At 38.3% G+C, this 21,537-nt stretch overlaps 1 non-coding gene across 1 annotated transcript; it reads right to left on the reverse strand.

The window, feature by feature from the left end:
* Nucleotides 1-592: 592 nt before the first annotated feature.
* LOC137727175 (small nucleolar RNA R71) lies at nt 593-703 on the reverse strand. The gene has a single exon (XR_011067745.1). It is a non-coding gene; the product is annotated as a small nucleolar RNA R71 (small nucleolar RNA).
* Between the last annotated feature and the right edge of the window lie 20,834 nt (nt 704-21,537).

Here is a 21,537-nt window from a genome sequence, read left to right on the forward strand (position 1 = left end):
ATTTCTGATTTTTATTCAAACTTGTTTTATCTTGTTTCAGGTAGTATATGTCAAATAGACTTGCTGAATTAGGCCAAAGAATTGAACGGTTAAAGGGCAACACTTTGGAAAGCATTGTGCCAACAAGTTCCTCCATTGTCTGTGAAGAAGAGGAAGGGAAACCGTCTAGTCCAACAAGTGAAGGATCTGAGCACTTTAATTGGGAAAGAGAAGAAGAGATGGCGGGCAACCAAGATGATCTTCGAGCTTTGGAGGATTTTGCTCAACCAATCATACCAAATTCACCTTCATGCATCTTGCTGCCCACAGAAGCTAGAAACTATGATCTTAAATCTTCACATTTCCATATGTTTCCTTCTTTTTATGGCTTACCTAATGAAGATCCTTTAGCTCATATTAAAGAATTTTACAATGTTGTGAGTGGTTTACCTTTACAGGGAGTAAGTGAAGCAAATCTGAGGATGAGAGTGTTCCCTTACACCTTGAAAGATAGGGCCAAGGGTTGGTTAATGACTCTAGTACCTGGTTCACTCACCACATGGGATGCCGTGGCTAAGAAGTTTTTGGAAAAGTTCTTTTCCACTCAAAAGACAGCCACATTAAGGGGACAAATCTTCAACTTCAAACAAGATGATGGAGAACCTTTCAATGAGTGTTGGGAGCGCTTTAAAGGCCTTTTGTTGCAATGTCCACACCATGGGTTACCTCTTCACTTACAAATGCAAATTTTCTACGATGGACTAACCCAAACATGTCAATCAACTGTTGATAATGCAACAGGTGGAGCTTTGAAGAAAAAGAATGCTCAAGAGTCATATAACATTTATGAGATGTTGGGATCTAATGCTCAACACAAAGATGTAAGGGGTTACTCACACTAGAAAAGATTACTTTCCTATGCCTTTCATAGATCAAATGCTTGAGAGATTGGCAGGTTACTCACACTATTGTTTTCTTGATGGTTACTCAGGTTACAATCAAATTGCAATTGCTCCGGAGGATCAAGAGAAAACTACCTTTACTTGCCCGTTTGGCACATTTGCATATAGGAGAATGCCTTTTGGACTTTGCAATGCTCCAGCAACATTCCAAAGATGCATGTTGGCAATCTTTTCTGACATGGTAGAAAGATTCATTGAGGTATTTATGGATGACTTTTCAATGTTTGGTTCCTCTTTTGATGAATGTCTTAACCATCTCTCTTTAGTACTTCAAAGATGTCAGGAAACAAATTTGGTTCTCAATTGGGAAAAGTGCCAATTTATGGTGAAACAAGGAATTGTGTTGGGGCATGTAATCTCTAGCCAAGGAATGGAGGTGGACAAAGCCAAAATTGACATCATCACCAATATGGCAGCTCCCACAACCGTGAAGGGAGTAAGAAGTTTTTTGGGACATGCGGGTTTTTATCGTCGTTTCATTAAGAACTTTTCAATGATCACTCGTCCATTATGCAATCTGTTAGCTAAAGATGTTGTATTTCATTTTGATAAAGCTTGTATGGATGCATTCAATACTTTGAAACATGAATTAACCTCGGCCCCTATTATTATGGCACCAGATTGGTCTTTACCTTTTGAATTAATGTGTGATGCCTCTGACTATGCTATTGGTGCAGTTTTAGGGCAAAGGGTGAACAAGCTCCCACACGTGATCTACTATGCAAGCCGGACTCTAAATGATGCTCAACTTAACTATTCCACAACTGAAAAGGAGTTGCTTGCTATTGTTTTTGCCTTAGAGAAGTTTCGGTCATATCTTGTTGGATCTAAAGTTATTGTGTTTTCTGATCATGCAGCCCTTAGGTACTTGATGACAAAAAAGGATGCTAAGCCACGCTTAATTAGATGGATACTCTTACTACAAGAGTTTGACTTGGAAATTCGAGATAAGAAGGGAAGTGATAATGTTGTGGCTGACCATTTGTCACGGCTCAATGAAAACCATGGAGTTGGACAACCTTTGCCTCTAAATGAGTCATTTCCAGATGAACAACTCCTTGTTATTCAGGAAAAAGAACCATGGTATGCTGATTTTGTTAATTATCTTGTTTGTGGTATAATTAGAAATGACCTTTCGTTTCAGGAAAGAAAGAAGTTCCTTGCCATGGTAAAGCACTACGTTTGGGACGAACCATATTTGTTTAAATATTGCCCTGACCAAATCATTAGGAGGTGTGTCCCAGAGAGTGAGTAACAAAGCATTCTAACGTTCAGCCATACATTGGCATGTGGAGGACATTTTGGTGCCAAAAAGACATCTCTAAAGGTTTTACAATCTGGTTTCTTTTGGCCTACTTTATTCAAAGATGCTTTTGATTTTTGTTCTAAGTGTGATAGGTGCCAGAAAATGGGGAACATTAGCCCAAGAAATGAGATGCCATTGAACAACATTTTGGTGGTGGAGCTCTTTGATGTTTGGGGAATCGATTTCATGTGACCATTTCCATCCTCTTTTGGTTACTTATACATATTAGTGGCAGTAGATTGATGCGAGATTTATACGCACACAAATTAAACCCTCTTTTTGACAATTGTAGTATAAGTATAAGTAGGGATCGTTCTGGACCGGGGATTAGGAGGGATTGTTAATCACTTGGATTTGACTCAAAAACGTAAGAACACAATATAAAACACTATACTAGACTCAAAGAATGCAAAACTAAACTTTAAAACACTAAAACAAACCAAAAGACTCAAACATCACCCAAAACACTCAAAACTGCCTTAAAAACACTTTCTGGGCAGTTTTGAGCACTTTGGTGAATTTGGACGAATTTGTGTAATAAATTGAATGAAAACACTTAGAAACATAAACTAAGACACTTTCTAACTAAATTGGACAATAAAGTAAAGGGGGATTGAGTTTTGGACGAATTTAAACTAAATAGATTCTAATTAAAACAGATTGTAAATATGAAATTGATGAAATGGAATGAATGGATGATAGAATAGCTAAGGGGTTCATCTCCATACATGTTACACTTGCATAATAAAATGATTTCCAATTGCATTTCAATAAACCATGACTTCTCAACGCTCCAAGTTAATTAGGTCCGCTTAAATTAACTTTTAGATTTCCCTAGATTCATTGGATTGAATGGAATACGCATTACAACCAAATTATTCCTAATCAAAGTCCCTAACTATGGAATACGCATGATAGAGACATTCAACAAAGATCATTAAGTTCAACGGAAATCATAAACATCGACGAGGCATTCGTTACTATGGAATACGCATGAAACTTATGCCAAGAATTCATTTAACGCGATTGTTTATAAGCAACCTCCACTACTTGTGAATATAAGTTCGTAACTATTAGGTGAAACTCACTTATATTCTAGCGTCATATTCATGCATGAAAATTAAGCGCGCATTCTCAATAAACATACATAAATAAGTTATCAATCAAACGGTTAAACAAATTGAATCCACAACTTATGAAACGCAATTAGAAGTAATCAAATCAAAATGCAAGCATAAACATATATTTCGAATCCCCCCCTAGCCAAGGGGGGGTTTAGTTCCTCATAACTTTGAAATCAAAGAAACACCTAAACATTCCAACAACTCAAACTTGAATTGTATGAACGTTTAGGCACTCTTCTCTTCCATTCCTCATACGTACAAAACAAAGATAATTGAATTTAAACATTGAGATCAAAGAAACACCTAAACATTCCAACAACTCAAACTTGAATTGTATGAACGTTTAGGCACTCTTCTCTTCCTCGTTGTTGTATCACAAGGTCTAAGGTGTGTTTTGGGATAGTGTGAAGTGTTTTGGAGGGATGGGGAGTGGTTGGAGTGGTGTTTGGATTAGTAGGGATACTCACGGCACAAGGGGATGATTTCTGGTGGTGTTTTGGATGATTTTCTGAATATGGACGAATTGAATGAATGTTGTGTGAAGTGTGTATGGTTTTTATAGGGAGATGGATGGATGGGAGAGGGAACATGACAGCTAGGTTGCATGTGCAAATGCTGGAATTCTGAAATGGTGATGGGAGATGCATGTGGCTGATTTATGCATGTGATTAAAGGGTGGGAGTGCATGTGCAATGAGTGGTGTTGTTGGTGTGTGAAAGTGGCTGAATTGGTGGTGCATGTGATTAAAGAGTGAATGCATGTGTTGAATGATTTATTGGTGAGGGAATGCATGTGCAAATGCATGTGGAATGTGGCTGCAATGAAATAGAAAGCTGGAAATGGGAAGGAATGTGCACGGCAATAATGGGAAGGAATGTGTTGGTGGATGATTAAAAGTGCATGTGGGTGAATGATTAAAGGGTGTGGAAGATGGCTAAAATGATGAAAGAATAAAGGGTGCATGTGGGTTAATTAATGAAGGAAATGCATGTGCAATGACAATGTGTTAGAATGGATGTGTGTTATGCATGTTAAGTGATAAGTGATAAGTGATGATGATAAGTGATAAGTGATTATGATAAGTGATGATGATAAGTGATAAGTGATAAGTGATGAGTGATATGATATGTGGTTATGATATGATAAGTGGTGATGATAAGTAATGATATGTGGGAGTGTGGCTGAAATGAAGGAGTGGAATGTTGGAATGTTATGCACGGCTAAGGAAATTGGAAAGGTTTAAATGTCCTAAAACTAAAGGGAACAAGGTTCCAACACTTTGGTCTTCAATTAGGTCTTCAATTTCGTCCAACACTTTGGCGCCAAGCATAAGCTATCCATCCTTAGCCCAAAAGTGCTCCAAAAGTCTCCAAAATGCATCTTTTTGCTCCTTTAGCCCTTTGGACCTACAAACACACGAAAATAGCTTAAAGTACTAAAATAACTAAAGAAACATAACGTAAATGCACGAGAACAAGCCATTTAAGTCGCATGAATATGCTCCTATCAAATACCCCCACACTTATCTTTTGCTAGTCCTCGAGCAAAACAAAACAACAAAAGAACACGAAACTAGACAAAACGAACAAAACACAACCTACACCTTCCAACAATCGTCTCACGGATTTCCAATGCACATGACAAGTTAAAAATCATTAGTCCCATAGATTTTAGTCATCTTCACACTTGAATACATTCTTAATCATACTCACCACATACTATTTCACAATTAAGCATTTAAAACCATGTTTTGAATGTAGTAACATGCCTTAGAGAAATTGCTCAAATCCTTACAAGATATGCACTCGTTTTTCACACAGATTTTCTGACTACACACCCTACACTAGTTATATGTGAGAAGATTAATGTAAATATGAATTCTAACACTCACATATGTTATATCAAAGAAAGCATTTTCTGGATTTACGACAATGACATGAATATGATCTCATGAATGGAATGCTACTACTTAGAACGAGAACCAGTGATTCCATAAGTTCATATCAATTCCAAACTCCACATTATTGAACACATAACGATCAAGATAGAAGCATAAGGGTTGAAACGGGGCTAAAGGTGTTGGCTAACAATGAAAGGTGAAGGATAAACAAACATTCTTAAAGCAATAGTGAGCAAAGTATTGAATTAGGCACTTAGAATTCCCTTAAGAACGCAGAAGTCAACTTTGAACACCCAAGGGAAAGTCACACAAAACTTAGGGCCATATTCAACTTTTTGGACCCTTTCTTCAACAATCACACTTGTGAGTCCATTCTCACTTATTTTCACTCTTTTCTTTCTTTTCTTCTTCTTTTTCTCACAATTTTTTTTTTCTTTTTCCCGTGCCTCCTTTAAGACTTAGGCACATACATACACACAAAAATCCCTTCCCCCACACTTATTTTCTACAACATATTAATCAAAAGGAATTCATTATCCGTCATGCTTACTATGCTTCAAGAGCAAGGGTACGGATGGTCCTAATCTAGGCTAGGTGAGGATGATATGGGTTAACAAAGAACATGGGCTAAACAAGGCTCAACGGGGTTAAAACTTACAACATATACGAAATATGGGAAGTAAGGCTGTTTGGCTATGGTGGCAACTACACAACTTCATCTTGATATATGTTATGCAATTCAATGTCATGCTTTGAATGAAACGGATATAAGTTCTAGCATTTAGTTCTATCATGATACAATTGCATTCTAAGTAGCAACCAAGCAAGGAATAATGAGATCATGCAACAACTTTAGAAAACAAAGAATCACAGAAAATAACTCTCCAAAGAAGGTAATGGCTCGAGTCTCACAGGGTTGTAGCGTTTGTTTGAGTTCCTTCCTTCAAGCATGTTACAAAAACGAATTTTTCTTTTATGATTGCATGTGAAGTCATACATTATAACCATAACCAAGCATATACCAAGAGTAAATCAAACTTTTCTCTATGTTTATAACTCTTTTTTAACCGTCATGTAATTACAAACCAAATCCTTATCATTATGTTGGAAGGTACCCTAAGACACAAACACACAAAAACGACTCAAAACACTCTTTTTAGGCTTTTTAAAACATGTTTTTCAAATTTTTATGTGATTTTCGAAGTTAGAAAACAAAACATACTAAAAACACTCTAAAACAACTTAAAAACACCTTAAAACAGCAAGGAACCACATTTGAAGTAATGGGTGATAAAATCCCACGAATTTGCATTAAATATACTTAGTTACCCCCCCCACACTTAAATCAAACATTGTCCTCAATGTTTTTAGCATAGATTCACACAAAACATAAGTAAACACACAAAAAGCAACTAAACATACTAAACATGGCAGAATGTCACTTAACAAAGAGAAGAGTTTAGGGACGCAAATCTGGTTATGGAGTGTAAATTTCATCTTCTCCTTGGTAATTGCATTGAGGCAATGATCTTGGTGATTCCACAGGCTTTCTCTTGAACTGGTTTCTGCCCATCGTTGATTTTCCTTTGTGCTACTCTTGAACTGGGCAGCAGGATTCTTTTGGGTCTCCCCCGAAGGTCTGAGCTTCCTCCTTTTATCTGTTTCATTGTTCAATCTTTCCAATTCGTATTAAAGAGGGTCAGAGGATAGCTCAGCATATGCAGTTGTTCCTTGTCTCCACATGCTTCAATGTATCATTTTCACTTGCCTTACTTGCTCCGTTGAAGATGACTACTCGAGAGCAACGCTAGGTAAGCAATCAGGAATAGATTCCAGGCAGTTGGCTCCAGATCGGAAGACTGACTCCAAGTGCCGGCTGATTGCTTTTTTTACTTTGCCATGCGAGTAAGAACAAGGACAAAGAAAAAGACAGGGAAAGAGCATGATATGAGATACTTTTTCTTTTGACCTTGATGATATGAGATACCTTTGCTTTTGAAGAAGCGGTGAATGAATCAGCACACTTCAATCCGCCGTTTCCTCCTGGGTCATCTGTACTCCAGGCATCTGGTATCATCTTTGGGGAAGAAGAAAGAATTGAGTATTTCGAAAGGCTTTGCTGGGAGTGCGCCCTCAGAGGTGAGGGAGAGTTGGGCATTTTCTTCAGGTTTGCCTTGCCATAAAAGACGAAGGTCGACATATATAGAGATAATATCAAGTGGTGGTACTGTTCTTTTACCCTTGTCGACAAATGTGTCTTCGATATCAGAACGACGCCTCTTCGATTTCTGAGCAGGCGCCCCTTCGATTTCTGAACGACGCCTCTTCGCTTTCTGAACGACACGTGGTAGTGCAGATGCGGCTCCTTTTGACAAAGCTGCACGCGTTTTCTGAAAAGCAGAGAAAGCGTCGCCGAACTTTGCGCTTGTCGGCTAAAGACGTGTAGTTGCGATGATGGCCTCCACGTGTTTTCAGCTTTGTCAGAAATCTTTTGACAAAGTTGAACGCGTTTTCTGAAAAGCCGAGAAAGCGTCGCCTAACTTACGCCGGAAATTCCGGCTCTTTGAATCGGTTAGGCCTGGCAATTTCTGACACGACCCGATAACCCGACACGACACGACACGAAATTAACAGGTGTTTGGGTCGACACGATAACGAATCGGGTCTTATCGGGTAACCCGATAAGCACCTGTTAAGATAACGGGTTGGGTCGGGTATACACGTGGGTAAACACGATACACGATAAGCAGAATATTATTTTTATAATTTTATAACCCTAAAAAAATACTGTAATAATTATATACATTAATTTTACAATTTTATACCCCTAAAAATTATAATAAATATATATATATATATATATATTAAATTAACTATAAAATTTATAATAATTATAATTATTATATATACTATAATAATTATACCCCCAAAATATTAAGTCTATCTATACTAATTATATATATATATATATATATATATATTAAATTTTATAAAAACTATAATGCATATTAATTAATAATTTAATATGCATGAATCATGATCATGCATTTGCCAACTTGCCGCCCTTTTTGAAAAAAAAAATGGAGGGAAAATGAAAATGTTAAGAAAAGTTGAAAATAAAACAAAAAAGTGAGGGAATTAGGGAAAGATGTTGGAGGGAAAAGTGAAAATCATAAGAAAAAGTTGAAAAGGAAACAAAAAAAAGAGGGAAAAATGAAAATTAATAGAAGTGGTGAGAAATTTTTTTTTTTTTTTTAAGTTATTAACTTTTTATCACACACATGACTGTCATGACATATCTCACTATTTTTATAATGACACACGTGACACGTGATGACACACCCCGACCGGGATCGGAGCGTGCTGGCCGTCACACAAAGGTGACGTAGCCATGTGCACGTGCGGAAGCTAATAAAGTAGTGATAGGAGCATATTTAGGCGACTTACTTAGCTTGTTTTCGTGCATTTATATTGTTAATTCATAGTTGTTTTTGGCGTTTAATCCATTTTCGTGTGTTTTTAGGTTCATGTGGCTAAGGAAGCAAAAAGATGCATTTTGGAGCAAAATTGGACTTGGAAGGGATAACTTATACTTGGAGCAAAAGGAATGGACGAAATTGAAGAGTTGATGTCACAAGGATTCCTACTTGAAGTAGCCACACACCTTCCACATTTCAGCCACATGCACTTGTTCCTCCATCATTGCACCAACAACAAACATTGCACATGCACTCCTTTTAATTAATTAACCCACATGCACCCTTTATTCTTTCATCATTCCAGCCACTCCACATCCCTCACCAAGAAATCATTCAACACATGCATCCATAATCATTTCTCCACACCAAAACCGTGCACATGCATTCCCCTTGTGCAATTCCATCATTCCACACCTCCATGGCAGCCACCAACCAACCTAGCTGTCATGTTTCCCCTTTAATCATTCAAACATTCACCCACATGCATTTCTAACCCACATGCACCCTAGATTCTAATCAGCCATTCACATTTAATCATTCATTCCCATCAGATTTCTAGCATATTCACATGCATTCATCCTAGCTGTCATGTTTCCCCTTTCATCATTCCCTCACATTCTTTAAATCAGCCAACACATGCATCCACCTTTCTCCCATCAGATTTCCAACATTGCACATGCATTTCCATCCTTTAATCACATGCATAAATCAGCCACATGCATCTCCCATCACCATTCCAGATTTCCACCAAGTTCCTAGCTGTCATGTTCCCCCCATTTCACCTATAAATAAACCTTCATTGCAGCCACAAAGGGGGGGATCCATTCACCACAGAAATAAGGCCTTTGTGCCAGAAATTCATCCATTCCATAAACACTTCCATTCCATTGTACATACCACCAACACTTCCCCCTTTGTGCTGTGAGTTTCCCTTACAATCCAAACACCATCCTTCCATTTTCACCACTCCCCAAACCATTCACACCATCAAACTATCCTTAGACCTTGTGCTACAACGAAGAGGAAGAGAAGAGTGCCTAAACGTTCATACAATTCAAGTTTGAGTTGTTGGAATGTTTAGGTGTTTCTTTGATTTCAATGTTAATTTCAATACTCTTTGTTTTGTACGTATGAGGAATGGAAGAGAAGAGTGCCTAAACGTTCATACAATTCAAGTTTGAGTTGTTGGAATGTTTAGGTGTTTCTTTGATTTCAAAGTTATGAGGAAATTCGAAATATATGTTTATGCTTGCATTTTGATTTGATTACTTCTAATTGCGTTTCATAAGTTGTGATTCAATTTGTTTAACCGTTTGATTGATAACTTATTTATGTATGTTTATTGAGAGTGCACGCTTAATTTTCATGCATGAATATGACGCTAGAATATAAGTGAGTTTCACCTAATAGTTACGAACTTATATTCACAAGTAGTGGAGGTTGCTTATAAACAATCGCGTTAAACGAATTCTTGGCATAAGTTTCATGCGTATTCCATAGTAACGAATGCCTCGTCAACACTTATAATTTTCATAGAGCGTAATGATTCTTGCTTGTATCTCTATTATGCAATCATGTAGGGGACTTGTGGGGAATGTTTTGAATTGTTGTATGCGCTAACCCATCCAATTCAATAACGTTAGGAAGATTTGAAGGTTAATTAGTGCATCACGGTTAACTTGGGGTGTTGAGAATTCATGGTTTATTGAAATGCAATTGGAAATCATTTTATTATGCAAGTGTAACATGTGTGGAGAAGAACCTTCTAGCTAGCATTCATCCATTCATTTTCATCGCATTCATATTTACATTCTGTCTGGTTTATTAAACTTGTTTCGTTATTTCAATTTTCGTCAAATTAAAATCCCCCTTTACTTTATTGTCTAATTTAGTTAGAAAGTGTCTTAGTTTGTGTTTATAAGAGTTTTGAGTCATTTTGTTACACAAATTCGTCCAAATTTGTGTTTGTGCTCAAATCTGCCCAGAAAGTGGTTTTTAGGCAGATTTGAGTGTGTTTGTGTTGTTTTGAGTCTTTTGGTTTGTTTTAGTGTTTTAAAGTTTAGTTTTGCATTCTTTGAGTCTAGTATAGTGTTTTATATTGTTATTTTACGTTTGAATCAAGCCATAATCTTAAATTCGTCCAACATTGGGTTTAAGGTCAGAAACTGCCTAGTTAGTGTTTTTAGGCAGTTTTGAGTCTTTTGAACTTGTTTTGAGTCCTTTGAGTCTTTGTGAACGTTTTTAACTTTGTTTTTATGTTTTTGAGTCAAATCCAAGTGATTAACAATCCCTCCTAATCCCCGGTCCAGAACGATCCCTACTTATACTTATACTAAAAATCGATAAAAAGACGGTTTAATTTGTGTGCGTATAATTCTCGCATCAAATTTTGGCGCCGTTGCCGGGGATTAGAAAATTTGCTAATCCCTTGGATTGTTTTATTTTCGTTTGTTTTTATTTTATTCCAGTTTCTTAATCTTGTTTTGTTTCTTGTTCTAGGTACTAGTTTATGACTCGGAGTTCTCATCCGATTCGTGAACATATCCTGGAGTGATTGGGTTCTTCGTCCGGCTGCAAGACGTAAAAGAAAGCGCTACTTGGGAGGCAACCCAATGCACCGAATAAAACAAAGCATGTTCAAAAAAAAAAAAAAAAAAAAAAAAAACATGGCAAAACGATGGAGGCTTCACAAAGGTTGTTTACTTAAAGACCCACTACGTGGCAAAACTCTTGAAGCGGAAGGCATCGGGACGGAAGGCATCGGAGCAGAAGATATAGGAGCGGAAGGCATCGGAGCTGGAGGCATCGAAGATAGAGCATTCGAGGCCTCAATACTTGGCCAAACGCTGGATGATCCAGGAAAAAGGTGCCTCTGGAGGAAAGACGAAAACCTTTGACGGTCACTTTGAATCCGACCTTCAGACTCTTGCAGTTCATCAAGCTTCCTCTTCATGCCCGTCGAATAGTTGTTGGCAAGCACGTGCAAACTTCTATTCTCATGCTTAAGCAGTTTGATCTCCTGCTTAAGACTTTCCACCTCTGCCATCAATGATTCCACCTGACGGGAGCGGGCAAGCAGGCGTTGGCCCATGTTGGACACAGAACTCGTACACTGAACACTAAGTGCGAGGGACTCTTGAACGGCCAACTCATCGGACCGTCCTGACAGCAGCCTACTATCTTTTGGAGTGAGGAGGTTCCTAGCTACTATTGTAGCTGTTGTGGCGTCCTGCATCACGGAGTCTTCACCTGTGAGAGGTCCGTTAGAAGATAAGAAAGAAGGGCGCCATACGTTACCTTGACGCGGCGCGCCCGTATCACTGCTGAGACTCAATTCTAAGCTAAGGTTCGATGGGTTTGCCATTTTTCAAAAGTGTTCAAAGAGAAGGGGTGGATGGAGTTAATTCTCAAAGGGCCGGAGTCGATTTTCAAGAATGGAAATTCTTCAGAGTGTGTTTGTTGTGGTTATCGATAGCTCTATAAAAAGCCAAAGCAACGCGTCCACCGATTCAAAAAGCCGGAATTTCCGGCGTAATTTAGGCGACGCTTTCTCGGCTTTTCAGAAGACGCGTTCAACTTTGTCAAAAGATTTCTTCTTTTCAGACAACACGTGGAGGCCATCATCGCAACTACACATCTTTAGCCGACAAGCGCAAAGTTCGGCGACGCTTTCTCTGCTTTTCAGAAAACACGTGCAGCTTTGTCAAAAGGAGCCGCATCCGCACAACTACGTGTCGTTCAGAAAGCAAAGGGGCGTCGTTCAGAAATCGAAGGGGCGCCTGCTCAGAAATAGAAGAGGCGTCGTTCTGATATCGAAGAGACATTTGTCGACAAGGGTAAAAGAACAGTACCACCACTTGATATTATCTCAATATATGTCGACCTTAGTCTTTTATGGCAAGGCAGACCTGAAGAAAATGCCCAACTCTTCCTCAACTGTGAGGGCGCACTCCCAGCAAAGCCTTTCGAAATACTCAAATTCCTCTTCTTCCCCAAAGATGATACCAGATGCCTGGAGTACATATGACCCAGGAGGAAACGACGGATTGAAGTGTGCTGATTCATTCACCGCTTCTTCAAAAGCAAAGGTATCTCATATCATCAAGGTCAAAAGCAAAAGTATCTCATATCATGCTCTTTCCCTGTCTTTTTCTTTGTCCTTGTTCTTACTCGCATGGCAAAGTAAAAGAAGCAATCAGCCGGCACTTGGAGTCAGTCTTCCAATCTGGAGCCAACTGCCTGGAATCTATTCCTGATTGCTTACCTAGCGTTGCTCTCGAGTAGTCATCTTCAACGGTTGATACACTTCCGGAGAAGGGACCACTTCTGCAAAGGGGAGCGAGTAAGGCAAGTGAAAATGATACATTGAAGCATGTGGAGACAAACATAGGCTGAGTTATCCTCCAACCCTTTTCAATACGAATTGGAAAGATTGAACAAAGAAACAGACCAAAGGGGTAAGCTCAGACCTTCGGGGAAGACCAAAAGAATCCTCCAGCCCAGTAGCACAAAGGAAAATCAACAAGTGGAGGAGACCAAAAGAATCATCCAGCCCAGTTCAAGAGTAAGCCTGTGGAATCACAAAGATCAAAGCCTCAATGCAATCACCAAGGAGAAGAGGGAATTTACACTCCATAACCAGATTTGCGTCCCTAAACTCTTCTCTTTGTTAATTACATTCTGCCATGTTTAGTATGTTTAACTGTTTTTTTTTTTGTGTGTTTACTTATGTTTTGTGTGAATCTAGGCTTAAAACATTGAGGACAATGTTTGATTTAAGTGTGGGGGGGGGGGGGGGGGGGGGGGGCGGTAACTAAGTATTTTTGATGCAAATTCGTGGGATTTTATCACCCATAACTTCAAATGTTGTTCCTTGCTGTTTTAAGGTGTTTTTAAGTTGTTTTAGAGTGTTTTAGTATGTTTTGTTTTTATAACTCTGAAAATCACATAAAAATTTGAAAAACTTGTTTTAAAAAGCCTAAAAAGAGTGTTTTGAGTCGTTTTTGTGTGTTTGTGTCTTAGGGTACCTTCCAACACAATGATAAGGATTTGGTTTGTAATCGCATGACTGTTAAAAAGAGTTATAAACATAGAGAAAAGTTTGATTTACTCTTGGTATATGCTTGGTTATGGTTATAATGTATGACTTCACATGCAATCATAAAAGAAAAAATTCGTTTTTGTAACATGCTTGAAGGAAGGAACTCAAACAAAGGCTACAACCCTGTGAGACTCGAGCCATTACCTTCTTTGGAGAGTTATTTTCTGTGATTCTTTGTTTTCTGAAAATCACATAAAAATTTGAAAAACTTGTTTTAAAAAGCCTAAAAAGAGTGTTTTGAGTCGTTTTTGTGTGTTTGTGTCTTAGGGTACCTTCCAACACAATGATAAGGATTTGGTTTGTAATCGCATGACTGTTAAAAAGAGTTATAAACATAGAGAAAAGTTTGATTTACTCTTGGTATATGCTTGGTTATGGTTATAATGTATGACTTCACATGCAATCATAAAAGAAAAAATTCGTTTTTGTAACATGCTTGAAGGAAGGAACTCAAACAAAGGCTACAACCCTGTGAGACTCGAGCCATTACCTTCTTTGGAGAGTTATTTTCTGTGATTCTTTGTTTTCTAAAGTTGTTGCATGATCTCATTATTCCTTGCTTGGTTGCTACTTAGAATGCAATTGTATCATGATAGAACTAAATGCTAGAACTTATATCCGTTTCATTCAAAGCATGACATTGAATTGCATAACATATATCAAGATGAAGTTGTGTAGTTGCCACCATAACCAAATAGCCTTACTTCCCATATTTCGTATTTATTGTAAGTTTTAACCCCGTTGAGCCTCGGTTAGCCTTTATTCTTTGTTAACCCACATCACCCCTTACCTAGCCTAGAGTAGGACTTTCCTATTCCCTTGTTCTTAAAGTATAGTGAGCATGACTTAAATGAATTCCTTTTGAGTTACATTATGCAAGAAAATGAGTGTCGGGGAGTAAAAGTTTGTTCTTACGTTTATATGTATGTTTTGAGATTCAAAAGAAAAAGAAGAAGAAAAGGAAAAAAAAAAAAAAGGAGTGAAAATAAGTAAGAATGAACTCACGAGCGTTGATGGTTGAAGAAAGGGTCCAAAAAGTTGAATATGGCCCTAAGTTTTGTGTGACTTTCCCTTGGGTGTTCAAAGTTGACTTCTGCGTTCTTAAGGGAATTCTAAGTGCCTAATTCAATACTTTGCTCACTATTGCTTTAAGAATGTTTGTTTATCCTTCACCTTTCATTGTTAGCCAATACCCTAGCCCCGTTACAACCCTTTGACTTCTATCTTGAGTGTTATGTGTTTCAAAATGTGGAGTTTCGAATTGATATGAGCTTATGGTGTCACTGGTTCTCGCATCTAAGTAGTAGCATTCCATTCATGAGATCATATCTAAACATGCTTATTAACTCCAGAAATTGCTTCCTTTGAAATACATATATGTGAGTGTTCGTTTTTATGTTTACATCAATCTTCTCACATATAACTAGTTTAGGGTGTGTAGTCAGAAAATCTGAGTGAAAATTGAGTGCATATCTTGTAAGGAATTGAGCAAATTCTCTAAGGCATGTTACTACATTCAAAATATAGTTTTAAATGCTTAATTGTGAATTAGTATGTGGTGACTATGATTAAGTATGTACTTAAGTGTAAAGATAACCAAAATCTGTGGGAATAATGATTTTTAACATGTCATGTGCATTGGAAATCCCTGAGACGATTATTGGAAGGTGTAGGTTGTGTTTTGTTCATTTTGTTTTGTTTTTGGTTTCTTTTATTTTGTTTTGCTCGAGGACTAGCAAAAGCTAAGTGTGGGGGAATTTGATAGGAGCATATTTAGGCGACTTACTTAGCTTGTTTTCGTGCATTTATATTGTTAATTCATAGTTGTTTTTGGCGTTTAAGCCATTTTCGTGTGTTTTTAGGTTCATGTGGCTAAGGAAGCAAAAAGATGCATTTTGGAGCATTTTGGAGCAAAATTGGACTTGGAAGGGATAACTTATACTTGGAGCAAAAGGAATGGACGAAATTGAAGAGTTGATGTCACAAGGATTCCTACTTGAAGTAGCCACACACCTTCCACATTTCAGCCACATGCACTTGTTCCTCCATCATTGCACCAACAACAAACATTGCACATGCACTCCCTTTAATTAATTAACCCACATGCACCCTTTATTCTTTCATCATTCCAGCCACTCCACATCCCTCACCAAGAAATCATTCAACACATGCATCCATAATCATTTCTCCACACCAAAACCGTGCACATGCATTCCCCTTGTGCAATTCCATCATTCCACACCTCCATGGCAGCCACCAACCAACCTAGCTGTCATGTTTCCCCTTTAATCATTCAAACATTCACCCACATGCATTTCTAACCCACATGCACCCTAGATTCTAATCAGCCATTCACATTTAATCATTCATTCCCATCAGATTTCTAGCATATTCACATGCATTCATCCTAGCTGTCATGTTTCCCCTTTCATCATTCCCTCACATTCTTTAAATCAGCCAACACATGCATCCACCTTTCTCCCATCAGATTTCCAACATTGCACATGCATTTCCACCCTTTAATCACATGCATAAATCAGCCACATGCATCTCCCATCACCATTCCAGATTTCCACCAAGTTCCTAGCTGTCATGTTCCCCCCATTTCACCTATAAATAAACCTTCATTGCAGCCACAAAGGGGGGGATCCATTCACCACAGAAATAAGGCCTTTGTGCCAAAAATTCATCCATTCCATAAACACTTCCATTCCATTGTACATACCACCAACACTTCCCCCTTTGTGCCGTGAGTTTCCCTTACAATCCAAACACCATCCTTCCATTTTCACCACTCCCCAAACCATTCACACCATCAAACTATCCTTAGACCTTGTGCTACAACGAAGAGGAAGAGAAGAGTGCCTAAACGTTCATACAATTCAAGTTTGAGTTGTTGGAATGTTTAGGTGTTTCTTTGATTTCAATGTTAATTTCAATACTCTTTGTTTTGTACGTATGAGGAATGGAAGAGAAGAGTGCCTAAACGTTCATACAATTCAAGTTTGAGTTGTTGGAATGTTTAGGTGTTTCTTTGATTTCAAAGTTATGAGGAAATTCGAAATATATGTTTATGCTTGCATTTTGATTTGATTACTTCTAATTGCGTTTCATAAGTTGTGATTCAATTTGTTTAACCGTTTGATTGATAACTTATTTATGTATGTTTATTGAGAGTGCACGCTTAATTTTCATGCATGAATATGACGCTAGAATATAAGTGAGTTTCACCTAATAGTTACGAACTTATATTCACAAGTAGTGGAGGTTGCTTATAAACAATCGCGTTAAACGAATTCTTGGCATAAGTTTCATGCGTATTCCATAGTAACGAATGCCTCGTCAACACTTATAATTTTCATAGAGCGTAATGATTCTTGCTTGTATCTCTATTATGCAATCATGTAGGGGACTTGTGGGGAATGTTTTGAATTGTTGTATGCGCTAACCCATCCAATTCAATAACGTTAGGAAGATTTGAAGGTTAATTAGTGCATCACGGTTAACTTGGGGTGTTGAGAATTCATGGTTTATTGAAATGCAATTGGAAATCATTTTATTATGCAAGTGTAACATGTGTGGAGAAGAACCTTCTAGCTAGCATTCATCCATTCATTTTCATCGCATTCATATTTACATTCTGTCTGGTTTATTAAACTTGTTTCGTTATTTCAATTTTCGTCAAATTAAAATCCCCCTTTACTTTATTGTCTAATTTAGTTAGAAAGTGTCTTAGTTTGTGTTTATAAGAGTTTTGAGTCATTTTGTTACACAAATTCGTCCAAATTTGTGTTTGTGCTCAAATCTGCCCAGAAAGTGGTTTTTAGGCAGATTTGAGTGTGTTTGTGTTGTTTTGAGTCTTTTGGTTTGTTTTAGTGTTTTAAAGTTTAGTTTTGCATTCTTTGAGTCTAGTATAGTGTTTTATATTGTTATTTTACGTTTGAATCAAGCCATAATCTTAAATTCGTCCAACATTGGGTTTAAGGTCAGAAACTGCCTAGTTAGTGTTTTTAGGCAGTTTTGAGTCTTTTGAACTTGTTTTGAGTCCTTTGAGTCTTTGTGAACGTTTTTAACTTTGTTTTTATGTTTTTGAGTCAAATCCAAGTGATTAACAATCCCTCCTAATCCCCGGTCCAGAACGATCCCTACTTATACTTATACTAAAAATCGATAAAAAGACGGTTTAATTTGTGTGCGTATAATTCTCGCATCAAATTTTGGCGCCGTTGCCGGGGATTAGAAAATTTGCTAATCCCTTGGATTGTTTTATTTTCGTTTGTTTTTATTTTATTCCAGTTTCTTAATCTTGTTTTGTTTCTTGTTCTAGGTACTAGTTTATGACTCGGAGTTCTCATCCGATTCGTGAACATATCCTGGAGTGATTGGGTTCTTCGTCCGGCTGCAAGACGTAAAAGAAAGCGCTACTTGGGAGGCAACCCAATGCACCGAATAAAACAAAGCATGTTCAAAAAAAAAAAAAAAAAAAAAAAAACATGGCAAAACGATGGAGGCTTCACAAAGGTTGTTTACTTAAAGACCCACTACGTGGCAAAACTCTTGAAGCGGAAGGCATCGGGACGGAAGGCATCGGAGCAGAAGATATAGGAGCGGAAGGCATCGGAGCTGGAGGCATCGAAGATAGAGCATTCGAGGCCTCAATACTTGGCCAAACGCTGGATGATCCAGGAAAAAGGTGCCTCTGGAGGAAAGACGAAAACCTTTGACGGTCACTTTGAATCCGACCTTCAGACTCTTGCAGTTCATCAAGCTTCCTCTTCATGCCCGTCGAATAGTTGTTGGCAAGCACGTGCAAACTTCTATTCTCATGCTTAAGCAGTTTGATCTCCTGCTTAAGACTTTCCACCTCTGCCATCAATGATTCCACCTGACGGGAGCGGGCAAGCAGGCGTTGGCCCATGTTGGACACAGAACTCGTACACTGAACACTAAGTGCGAGGGACTCTTGAACGGCCAACTCATCGGACCGTCCTGACAGCAGCCTACTATCTTTTGGAGTGAGGAGGTTCCTAGCTACTATTGTAGCTGTTGTGGCGTCCTGCATCACGGAGTCTTCACCTGTGAGAGGTCCGTTAGAAGATAAGAAAGAAGGGCGCCATACGTTACCTTGACGCGGCGCGCCCGTATCACTGCTGAGACTCAATTCTAAGCTAAGGTTCGATGGGTTTGCCATTTTTCAAAAGTGTTCAAAGAGAAGGGGTGGATGGAGTTAATTCTCAAAGGGCCGGAGTCGATTTTCAAGAATGGAAATTCTTCAGAGTGTGTTTGTTGTGGTTATCGATAGCTCTATAAAAAGCCAAAGCAACGCGTCCACCGATTCAAAAAGCCGGAATTTCCGGCGTAATTTAGGCGACGCTTTCTCGGCTTTTCAGAAGACGCGTTCAACTTTGTCAAAAGATTTCTTCTTTTCAGACAACACGTGGAGGCCATCATCGCAACTACACATCTTTAGCCGACAAGCGCAAAGTTCGGCGACGCTTTCTCTGCTTTTCAGAAAACACGTGCAGCTTTGTCAAAAGGAGCCGCATCCGCACAACTACGTGTCGTTCAGAAAGCAAAGGGGCGTCGTTCAGAAATCGAAGGGGCGCCTGCTCAGAAATCGAAGAGGCGTCGTTCTGATATCGAAGAGACATTTGTCGACAAGGGTAAAAGAACAGTACCACCACTTGATATTATCTCAATATATGTCGACCTTCGTCTTTTATGGCAAGGCAGACCTGAAGAAAATGCCCAACTCTTCCTCAACTGTGAGGGCGCACTCCCAGCAAAGCCTTTCGAAATACTCAAATTCCTCTTCTTCCCCAAAGATGATACCAGATGCCTGGAGTACATATGACCCAGGAGGAAACGGCGGATTGAAGTGTGCTGATTCATTCACCGCTTCTTCAAAAGCAAAGGTATCTCATATCATCAAGGTCAAAAGCAAAAGTATCTCATATCATGCTCTTTCCCTGTCTTTTTCTTTGTCCTTGTTCTTACTCGTATGGCAAAGTAAAAGAAGCAATCAGCCGGCACTTGGAGTCAGTCTTCCAATCTGGAGCCAACTGCCTGGAATCTATTCCTGATTGCTTACCTAGCGTTGCTCTCGAGTAGTCATCTTCAACGGTTGATACACTTCCGGAGAAGGGACCACTTCTGCAAAGGGGAGCGAGTAAGGCAAGTGAAAATGATACATTGAAGCATGTGGAGACAAACATAGGCTGAGTTATCCTCCAACCCTTTTCAATACGAATTGGAAAGATTGAACAAAGAAACAGACCAAAGGGGTAAGCTCAGACCTTCGGGGAAGACCAAAAGAATCCTCCAGCCCAGTAGCACAAAGGAAAATCAACAAGTGGAGGAGACCAAAAGAATCATCCAGCCCAGTTCAAGAGTAAGCCTGTGGAATCACAAAGATCAAAGCCTCAATGCAATCACCAAGGAGAAGAGGGAATTTACACTCCATAACCAGATTTGCGTCCCTAAACTCTTCTCTTTGTTAATTACATTCTGCCATGTTTAGTATGTTTAAGTGTTTTTTTTTTTTGTGTGTTTACTTATGTTTTGTGTGAATCTAGGCTTAAAACATTGAGGACAATGTTTGATTTAAGTGGTGGGGGGGGGGGCGGTAACTAAGTATTTTTGATGCAAATTCGTGGGATTTTATCACCCATAACTTCAAATGTTGTTCCTTGCTGTTTTAAGGTGTTTTTAAGTTGTTTTAGAGTGTTTTAGTATGTTTTGTTTTTATAACTCTGAAAATCACATAAAAATTTGAAAAACTTGTTTTAAAAAGCCTAAAAAGAGTGTTTTGAGTCGTTTTTGTGTGTTTGTGTCTTAGGGTACCTTCCAACACAATGATAAGGATTTGGTTTGTAATCGCATGACTGTTAAAAAGAGTTATAAACATAGAGAAAAGTTTGATTTACTCTTGGTATATGCTTGGTTATGGTTATAATGTATGACTTCACATGCAATCATAAAAGAAAAAATTCGTTTTTGTAACATGCTTGAAGGAAGGAACTCAAACAAACGCTACAACCCTGTGAGACTCGAGCCATTACCTTCTTTGGAGAGTTATTTTCTGTGATTCTTTGTTTTCTAAAGTTGTTGCATGATCTCATTATTCCTTGCTTGGTTGCTACTTAGAATGCAATTGTATCATGATAGAACTAAATGCTAGAACTTATATCCGTTTCATTCAAAGCATGACATTGAATTGCATAACATATATCAAGATGAAGTTGTGTAGTTGCCACCATAACCAAATAGCCTTACTTCCCATATTTCGTATTTATTGTAAGTTTTAACCCCGTTGAGCCTCGGTTATCCTTTATTCTTTGTTAACCCACATCACCCCTTACCTAGCCTAGAGTAGGACTTTCCTATACCCTTGTTCTTAAAGTATAGTGAGCATGACTTAAATGAATTCCTTTTGAGTTACATTATGCAAGAAAATGAGTGTCGGGGAGTAAAAGTTTGTTCTTACGTTTATATGTATGTTTTGAGATTCAAAAGAAAAAGAAGAAGAAAAGAAAAAAAAAAAAAAAAGGAGTGAAAATAAGTAAGAATGAACTCACGAGCGTTGATGGTTGAAGAAAGGGTCCAAAAAGTTGAATATGGCCCTAAGTTTTGTGTGACTTTCCCTTGGGTGTTCAAAGTTGACTTCTGCGTTCTTAAGGGAATTCT

The sequence above is a fragment of the Pyrus communis genome, chromosome 2, assembly GCF_963583255.1.
Source record: "Pyrus communis chromosome 2, drPyrComm1.1, whole genome shotgun sequence".
Classification (NCBI taxonomy): Eukaryota; Viridiplantae; Streptophyta; class Magnoliopsida; order Rosales; family Rosaceae; genus Pyrus; species Pyrus communis.